General features: G+C 36.9%; 1 protein-coding gene across 1 annotated transcript in view; it reads right to left on the bottom strand.

Moving 5' to 3' along the window:
* The window catches only part of TNRC6B (trinucleotide repeat containing 6B), a 77,556-nt gene that overhangs the window by 66,474 nt on the left and 913 nt on the right, over positions 1-10,169 (bottom strand). The window lies entirely within an intron of this gene.

The following is a 10,169-nucleotide window of genomic DNA, read 5'->3' as shown; positions in this document are numbered from 1 at the left end:
TGAAAGAAAATTCCTTTAAACACTAGAACCTCAAATCTAATTTGTCAGCTTATTGATGCTTCCCATGCATACTGCCAGTGCAAAGTATCTATCTTTCTATGAAGCCACTGTTTTGGAAAAATGGTTAATGCTACCTAGCAAAAAAGTTAGCATGACCTTATAGTAGAAGCAATACAGAATTCAGTCACACACATAAGCATTTAAAATTCCAAATTGTAGGTGAAAGGCAAGCCCTTTAGCTTTAATCAAAGCTATCTGATAAGCTGCAAGTGCCAATTTGACTTATGGTTATCAGTAAATGTGACCTCCACTTGTTTGACTTAAATGGGGAAGTGGACCAAGTAAGAGTCACCAGCTTTTTCTAATGCTCTTTCTAAAGAGTATAAAAGAAAAAAAGAATACATTGGGCTTCACTGGAAACATCATTCTTAGTTAAACCAGCCTTTGATAAGCTTAGTCTCCACTAACACCTTATTTTATCAACAAAGTGGGGCAAATTTTATTCAGCCACTGAGGCTATGCCACCAACTTAAATTAGGGGGCAACACAGCTCATAACGAAACAAGCTCAGCTGGGTCTCCCCCTCCTCACTGCAAGAATCTAGCCCATAACGCTGTTACTGGTGGTGACTGGGTAGCAACTCCAAACTCAGCAACTCATCACTAGACGGTTACAGTATTTTTGGAAGACGTGCTGGGAAGAACTATATAGTTTGATCACAATGTATTACCAGCTGTAATAGGTGAATAAAGCAAGAACTGCCACCACAACGTCCATCTCTGAAATGGTCCAGGCTTATGCAACAAACCTGACAAACCCAGTTTAAATGTCTTCTGAAGCCACAGCTGAAGGCAATTGGGACCTGTAAACACTCAAACAGCTGTAATGGAAACTCAATGGATTTTCCACGGGGCTTGGTTTGGAGCAAGTGGTTTTGTGGTGCTTGGTTGCTGGCTGGGGTTAAACTACGACAGGGCATAAAAAAGGAGGGTGAGTAAAAAAGGAGACCACTGTAATGCTCACATTAATTATTCTGATTTTCATTAACTACCAATGAAATTTTTAGATGCATCCTCAAAGTGAATCCTCAAGAGGCAATTCTTTCCAAAGAATGAGGTATAGTCACACCGCACACACCAGGAGACACCAGTTTAAGCTTCAACTCCTCAGGAGTGAGATATTTTATTGTTACGAAATATTTTTTTGCTATTTGGACTTCTTTTTAAAACTATTTCACATTTTTGTTACTTTCAACAGACAAAATGAAAATTACTTCCTGGTAAGCAAACAAAAACCACCTCAGTGCTTTGTTTGGTTCTAGGTATTTTTTAGTTTGTATTCTCTGGCTAAGTTCCACGTTCATAATTTAGGAAAATAACCTTACTATACATTTGCATAAGGTCTCAGTGAGCAAGAAACATCACACAGATTAAGGTACTCCAGGGAAAAAAAGAAAAACTACTTTGCTGCTAGAGCTTGGTATTAATGACATTTTACCTGGAAAATAAGTCCCTTTTACTGTGAAATGGACTTAAAAATCCCTGTCAAGACTTTTAACAGCACAGAAAAATAATTCATAATGGTGATGTTCATTTTATAATAATATTTTAGATCAAAACCTTCCTGAAATAACCAGAACTGTCCATACATTCAATAGAAGCTATTCCAAGCTTTTACTTCAGGAAGCAAGAAAATACCAGGCAGCAAACCTACAGCAGGTTCTCGCTTCTTTCATACTGCACTGAAGGATAACAATGTTTAAAGCCTCATTAAAAACTCCACAAGCATTAAATACAGAATGTGAATTTCAGTTTAATAAACAGTCAACTTCAGGCAGACTGTCTCTGAACTAGGTTTTCACTTCTATTTTAAAACATCAAAGAAAATCAAATTTCAGGGAATTTCTTTATGTCATTAGTATTTCTCAAGGTAGAACACAGAGCAGTAGCTTTTAAGCCTGAATTCCTCTACACTCAGAAAAAGCCTTTAGTCTGACCTCGAGGCACCGCACCAGAATTTGTCACAATTTATGACCCAGCTACATTAACCATGCTCCTTGGCAAATGGAAACCCCCAAGTGCTGAACCAACTTTTGACACTGAAGTTTTAGCACTTGAAATATTGAGAAAGGCAAGTTACACAATTCCATCTTTTTACCCACATTACGATTTTGGTTAAATCAGCTTTGTTTCCGTAAATCCATGAAGGAAAAAGAAAGCATCATTCTATTCACAATTCAATACAGCTGTGTATGACTGGCTTCAGCCCCAGGCCAAAAGCCAGGAACTTCTGAGTTCAAGTCTGGCTCTGCCTCTGACTTTCTGTGTGGCCTTCAGAGAGCCTCTGAATTTCTCTGCTGCTCCTCTTACATCTGTACACTTACCTTACAGAAAGGCACTTGCTTCGTTTGTGCAGGCTTCTCCCAAACACAAAACTCGAACTGACTCTGAGAGCCATTTTTATTTTACTGTGTATTAAACACCTATGCCCTATCAAGAAGTCTCTACCTGCCAGTTGATACCTGGTAGTTTTTAACCGTAGTAACTGCCAACGTGCACTTATTACATATATGCATACACATACCCATATCAGACACATACAAATATAATAAGATGCAGTAAGCTGGAAAATAGACAATTATTTCAAAGTTCATTAACAAACACGATGAAAAAATGAAATTGAGTTACATGCTATAATTAAACTTACAATGAAGAGCGATCTGCAACCTTGTTCTTTTTAATGCACTGAGCCAGTGATGAAGCCTGTTTTTAACAGCTTAACATTAAACACACAGAGCAAGCAATGCTCAATCTAAAATGATCACAAGAACTAATATTTAGAATAGCACTTAAACAATAGAAAAATGGCCTAAGAATGCAAAGGGGAAGAAGCACTTAAGCTTAACCAAGTTATATAACACTAACTGAAGCATCATTTGAAAGGTAAGGTTTTTTAAGAAAAATATCTAGGGAAGTTACATAAATTTAAGCTGACCCTATACTTGCAAGTCTATGGTAGAAGAGTTTTACTTCGCATCACCTAGACTGAAGCAGAATATAACAGAGACTGACACAACCAACCTCAGCTGTTTCTGAACACAAATCACCCAAATACAGCTCATCATCTTTAAAACAGCCACCTTTAAATCCACATCTGAGAAACAATCTTGTCCCCAAAACTTTATCAAAACAGGCTGACTTTCCAAAAATTAACCTGTTTGGTTTTTAATGGCCGAACTACAGCAAGCTACCTTAAAGCTACCACCTGCAACTGTGGCTTTAGCGTACATTAAGCTGCCAAGGTAATTTCTAGACTCTCAAAGTTTTGCTTCTGTCTGCTTTTGCCTTTTTCATCTTGTTATGCCTAAAATCTGGTAAAAACACACTTCCTACAGTTTTTCTGTGTCAGGATATATATTTTATTTATAGTAACTGGCAAATGTAGACCAAAACTGTCTCCTAATTAACAACACAGCAGAGTTAATTTGATGCAGAATAATGTGTTATTTTGTGATAAAAACAGTCACTCAAGGACTTAATCAGAAGTCGCCATTCCAGAATAGCTACCGTGCAAGATGAGGTGGTTAAATGCAAATTCAGATAGCTTTTGCACAAGATGACTAAACTGGTTCAAACAGTTGAAAAATATGTAAGGTTTAGGATTTTCCCATCCCAGGTCACTTACTAAACCTTCCTACTATAATTCAGAAGCTTTCAAAACATATTTGCAAATTAAAGAAAGTTAGGAGAAATACCTTATTGAAGAAGTACATGTAACCAAACTTATACGGAAGATTAAATCTCCACCCAGCTGAGATTTTTATACCTTCCCACATCACACCACCATCAGCGTGTTTCCATCTGACAAAGCAGTCACGAATGCTACAGCAAGGCTGGTGTACTGGTTAGCAAGTATTCCTGCCAAGGTGATCTAGATCTGCTCTGAATAGAATTACAGGACACAGGCAAAGACAAAATAAAACAAAAATAACCCTAATGCCTTGCTCTCTTTCTCTCTTTCAGCATTGCTTGGTCTGGCTGATATGTATCAAGCAGGTAATGTGAACATTACCTGCAGAGGAACAGAAAACTTGACTCTGTAACACAAGGCTATTTAATTTAAAATTCCCATTAATATTGCTAGAACTAACTTCCGTAGCACCAGCTGGAACCTTCTTTTATACTCAGCTGAAAAAAGCTTTTGGGGTTTTACTTCAGGTTAACCAAGCATTTTTAGAGGCAATTTGAACCTAGCCCACATTTAGATTCCAACCAGTGCACATGAACTTGTAATGACATCCACAGTGAAAAACAGAGCCAGATATAAAATGACATATATTTAACCTCAATAGGGCATCCTCTATTTCCATATGCTGTATTTTTAACCAGCTTTAAGAATATTTTTTTCTAATATTTATCACAGAAGTTCCCTTGAATAAATCAGTGATATACCACTGATAGCACCACTAATATACCACTAATATTACCCAAGTAAAATCTAACAAAATAGGAAAGGTTTATTTATATAGTCTTAACTAGGATATAGAAGAATTCATTTTTAAAAATTCACATGGGAATTAAACAATCTAATTACGATTTTCTGTTTTACAATACAACTGGCTTTCACTGCACATAGGAAAAAGCTAGGAAAAAACTTTTTTTTTCTAAGTTTTGGTACCTTTTGACCTCTGCTCCCCTGCATATAGAAGGTATCCATTTTCATTTTTATTGTCCTCAAACTCTCTCCAAGTAAGAGGCAGAACAGCCTGGAAAAAGTCCAGCAAGAGCTACCAGATTAGAATTTCCAAGCATAATACCAAAATTCACTTGTATGTTGTGATCAAATCATCCTCCCTATGAATTGTTCAGCAAAAGGCTGAGCACAAACATGCTGTATATTTAGCTGGCAAAGTGATGTATCAGAATATATCACTTTCACTTTAGTTGATGAAGTTCTCAGTAGTAGCCAACCGCTTGCCAAAGAAAGCTGTTTTGTAGTCAAGTATATCTAGAGTACCAACACAGAATTAGAACTGTGTGTTTTAAATCCGACCCTGAATCTGGCATGATTGCTTAAGCAAAATTACATACAATTAAAAATATAAATGCTAATGCAGAAGCTGCAACAAGAGCACGGACGCTGCTACATTAACACTCTAATATTGAGGTGCAGTATGTTCTACTACCAACACTAAAATTTAAAGCGGGGGAAAAAATGTGGAAGATAACACTGAAGACCCTTTTTAAGGAAGGTTTAAGTGACACAAGACACTCCATCCTGGAAAACTGGATGGCTCAGGCACAACCAAGTTCACGAACATACAATGAACCACAACGACAACACATTTGTATATATTTGCCACAGAGCACGTGTAAAATTGGACAGTTAAGCTCAACTCTAATTAATGGTTAAGTGGCATTAACAGATTATATATTTAACCTTTCCTATTTTCATATAGGTCAACTAGCTCAAAAAACTCAGAATCTACAGAAGCTGTGGTGTGTCCATGTTTTAAAAACCCTAGTTCCAGCAGTGTCACGGCAGCTTAAGTTTTGCCATTTTCCTGTGTACACAGAGGCTGTGCCCAACAGCCACTGAGATTACAAGTGGACAGCAGATTTATGGTTGTGCTATTGAGCAAATGCTGTACTTAAAAAAGGGGAAAAAAAACCAAAACCCACTGAGAACACCAGAAGTAATTTTCCAATTGTTTTATTTTTTAAAGAAATACTTCTTCTCTGATTCAGAAATTAAGACAATGTTCTGCTTTAGTTCAAATCGGTTCAGCTGTTACACTCACACCTGTACTACAGGCAGCCTTAACTCTACATCTGCTAAGCACACTGGGAAAGACGAGCATGCTTCCCTTACAATTTAAGCAGGCACAGTGGGGTTTCATGTACTTTTAAGGAACTAAAAAAGAATGGTCACCTTGATTTAAAAAAAATTCATGCCCTTCTGCTTTTTAGCAGCTGAAACAACTATGCTGTTCAAAGCATACCCAACTATGATGGAGCTCAATGTCAAAATTACGCTCTTCTGACAAATTATAGACTACTTATTTGTTTGCAGAGAATGTATCTATAAAAATAAACACAAAAAAGCTGAAGTGGTTTTTCACTAGACTACCTCCCTGTAATATTTTTTGCTGCTCTTACTGGAGCTACCTCAAAATTTGTTGATCCTCCCCCCCCCAGCGTTAAAATGTGGCCTCACACATCCCATCCTAAGAAGAAAAGAACTCCCCTGCTGGCATGAAATCAAACACAGTTGTATCTTGATGCCTTGTTTTGGTTTTATTGTAGTAAATTCCAAGGCTACACTTCAATTCTAGAATTCTCAATTTAACACATGTTTTTATTAATATACATGCTTTATACTTTTAAGCATATTTCCACCTATCACTATTGAGGTGCTTTGAGATGATTTTCTCTGCCTAACATATACAAATGTCCATTTAATTGAGTTCAGACACAAATTGTAGCACTGTAAGGAGCAGTCAACTTTCATACTTACTACCTATGGTTTTTAACAAAACCGCCCTCACTAGTTTCTCTCCAGCTGTATTAGCAGACATTTTTTCCATGGTGTTTAACCCCTGGTTTGGTTTGTTCTTCCTTTAAAGTTCATCTCATGTGCTATTAATCTATCTTCTATTAGATATCTGAAAAAACTCCAAGGGTTGTATCTTGTGTTATGTTTTCCCACATGACTAAACAGGTTAATTAAAAGTAGTCCTGGAAGTACAATATTTTGAATGGAAAATCTTTCAATTCACCCATGCTATAACACCCAAATATCACATCAACCAGTTCTTACAACACAACTCTTCAGAAACTAGTATAAAATATATAATTGTAGTAGCACCAGTGCATTTCATCCCTAAACTACAATGCCAGCATACTGTACACAGACAGGAAGACAGCCTTTAAAATTACAATATCAATAAAACCTTAGGAACTCCTTTCAGGGGGAAAAAAAAAAATAAAAAAATTCCAGGTTTGCATATATTCATGCTGCTCCCAGAATATATGCTCTATCTCAACAACAAACCCATGAAAACCAAAACAAAAACCCAACCAAAAAAAAACCAAACCCACAAAAAAACCCTGTTGTGTTCTTTAGTAGGAAGCCTACGTGTAAAGGAGAACTTAAGCAGTGACAAGTGCTAAATGTACAGCTCTGGAGTTGGAATTCACCACAAATGCAGAAAGGTACCATTCCTCCTGTGTTCTGAAGAACAATTATAGCAGCATCACAAAAAAACAAAATAGAAATATTCTCAATATGTAGTATTTATCTCCATGATAACTCCACACTTGCCTTCAATGCCAAAATGGCCAAAACCTGTTATCCTGACACCCAACTTTAAGCCACTTGTTTGATCGGTATTTGAAATAGGGCACATGTAATCATACCATGTAAGACTGTTAATGTTAGCATTACATTAGCAACTAAAGATTTCAGAACAAATACATCTTTGTATTAATCTAACCTGAATTTTACATCTGTTTAACAAATTTATTCTAGAGCAATAATGTTAGCCCAATATTTAAAGTTTAGCTACTTGAAATCTAAGGTAACAACACTAGAACCCTGATACTCAGAGCTGATCCTCTTGACAGGACATGAAATATAGGTCCTTGGAGCTAAACATCCTATGCATCTTATTTTCTTACCTCAAATCTTAAGCTGTTTAAACAGGAAACCAATACTTAACAAGGTGAAACAGCTCTTAGGAGGGCAGTTAGGTGGGTTCTTAATCAATTAAAGCAAAAAAACCCTGAAACTTTTCAGTTATAAACAACTACGAGCTGAAGAGAGTACCAAGGGTGCAGATTCCAACAAATACTGTTCAAAATAAACTGTAAATTAAACTTCTCACCTTCCACCCTGGTCTAAAAGGAACGTAGATCCATAACGATCAGAATTAAAGAACTCTGCTTCAAGATGAAAGACAAGTTTCTAAAGGGGTACTAGGAAAGTTATGGATAAAAATTCTCTTCCAGAAATACTCTATTTCTCTGGATTTTTTCCTCGTAGATTTGGATGCTTTCTCCTCTACTAAGCCACCTATTAACAAGGAAGAAACAAAAATCTTAAAAAGGTTAAGTTTAGCTGAAATCAGCTGGTGAAGACTATGATCTTACAAAGTTTCTTTTCCTTCCTTCCTTCTCAGCAGGAGAGAAAGAGGCTAAAAGAAAAGCAACTGAAACCAAGCATGCTGATCTTTCAGTCACTTGTTTTCCCTGAATTTTTTCCCATTAGAATTGCAGACTCTTGTATATTGAAGCTCAACAGTAATAAGGCTTTTCTTGTCAATTATTTCTCAAGAATCTCTTAGATGTAGTGCAAAAATCTCCAGGGGCTCTGCTGACTACAGACTTCACTGTAGCTTTCAACCTATCAAAACAGTCTGCTTTGGAAAGGGACTGGTTCCTGTAGATACCAATAACAACTGACATGCAAATGCAAACAGAAAAATTAAATAAAGCTTCTGAACTCAGCATCGTCACTGCAAACTGAATGAAGCAAAAAAGATTTCCCTACCCTCATGCCTCTGTAAGCTTCAAACTGATCTAGAAATTGCAACTCAAGTCAGGTCTCTCAATATTAAGTGTTTTGTTCCCTTTGTACTGCAGGAACATACTGAATACAAACAGCGTTGAGAATTGCCCAGATACACACTTAAAATCCTACAGTTGCACAGACTGTACAGTCCTCAACACACCCTGCAGTAAGATTCGAGGGGTCAAAAGCATATTTCTTAGAAGAATTATTTTAATTGATCTTTCCTATTCAGTTACAGCCTCACAAAGCTACTTAAATGTTTGACAGACTCCTTACTGGAATGATTTCTATTATTCTCAATAGCTGCCTTTTGTCTGACCCACGACAGCTTCCACAGCTGGGAGCAGTTGCAGTTGTTGGAAACCACCCTGGTATCACATCACCATAACAATCAAGCTATACGTACTAACATTTACACATCCTGGAAGCATGTAACGTAGGCAGTAAGGCATGAAGGCAAAAAAATACACAGAAAAGGCGAGTACTTTTCTGAAGTGCAAATTCTGGGAAGACTACATCCTACAATACTGCCAGCTCAGGACACAGTTTGAGTTTTCTTTACTTTCTCAGTTCAGCCATCCCGTTCTACAGCAATTATCACAAACTACAGTAATTGATGTTTTGGTCCAGTAAGCACCAAATCTGAGAATAGTCCTACTTTAGCCTGCATTTGAAAACAGTTCTAATGACTAAATTGTTTGTCAATCAACAGGTAGATTCAACATATTCTGGCTACATCCAGATCTCCACTGAGCCCAAGAAGGTTTTGAACAACAAAAGCCATCAGGGTACATCATGTCAAAGACACAGAATGCTTTTCTAGCATTTCCTCAGATACCTGCCAGTAACATGAGGGTGGAATCTAGTAAGTTCATTAACCCCAAACAAGAAGCATGTGTTACTTCATATATTAACTGGGTTATCCATTACTGTTAAATGCTTAATGACCAAAATTACCAGCAAAGTACACTACGTAAAATTTGAGCAGAGTTCTTTTTTGTTGGCTTCCTCTAATATTAATATTTTTTAAAAACCTCCAGACACCATCTCTTAATTTCCATGAGACACTTAATACACTGCAGAATTATTTTGAATATTTACTAGCCAGTGCAGAAAAAAAAGTCCCAGTATATACAAAACTATAATGACAACGGCCAGATACATTTTCAATAAGCTTATTGAAATCTGTCTCCTCCGTTTGTGTTTAACTGTATGCCACAAAGAAATATAAAATATGAGCCATCTTGTAGGTTTACAAAGTTGACCTGCTAACCACAATCACTGCACTAACACATTGCAATGTGGAGTACATTCACATGATTATTTGCAGAATTATGTGCTGCTTACATGTTCAGCTACAAAAAATATCACAATGCAATGCCTGTGAGGAAGGGGTGAAGAATAATGTATACCACCATAGAAATTTTTTCATTTAACCTCACAGGAGCATTACATCACACTCTTACAATGCAGGAGGAGGGGCCTATTCTCAGAAAGCAAGATCGAGCTATTTCCCTTTAATTTTCTGCTTGCTTCTGGAGGGAGTTGCAAAAATAACTCGGATTTAAATTTTTAGCAACACAGAAGGCTGGATGGGG

The sequence above is a fragment of the Corvus brachyrhynchos genome, unplaced genomic scaffold, assembly GCF_000691975.1.
Source record: "Corvus brachyrhynchos isolate BGI_N302 unplaced genomic scaffold, ASM69197v1 scaffold56, whole genome shotgun sequence".
Taxonomy (NCBI): Eukaryota; Metazoa; Chordata; class Aves; order Passeriformes; family Corvidae; genus Corvus; species Corvus brachyrhynchos.
The sequence above is the reverse complement of the archived record's forward strand: the minus strand, read 5'-3'. Positions and strand labels throughout refer to the sequence as shown.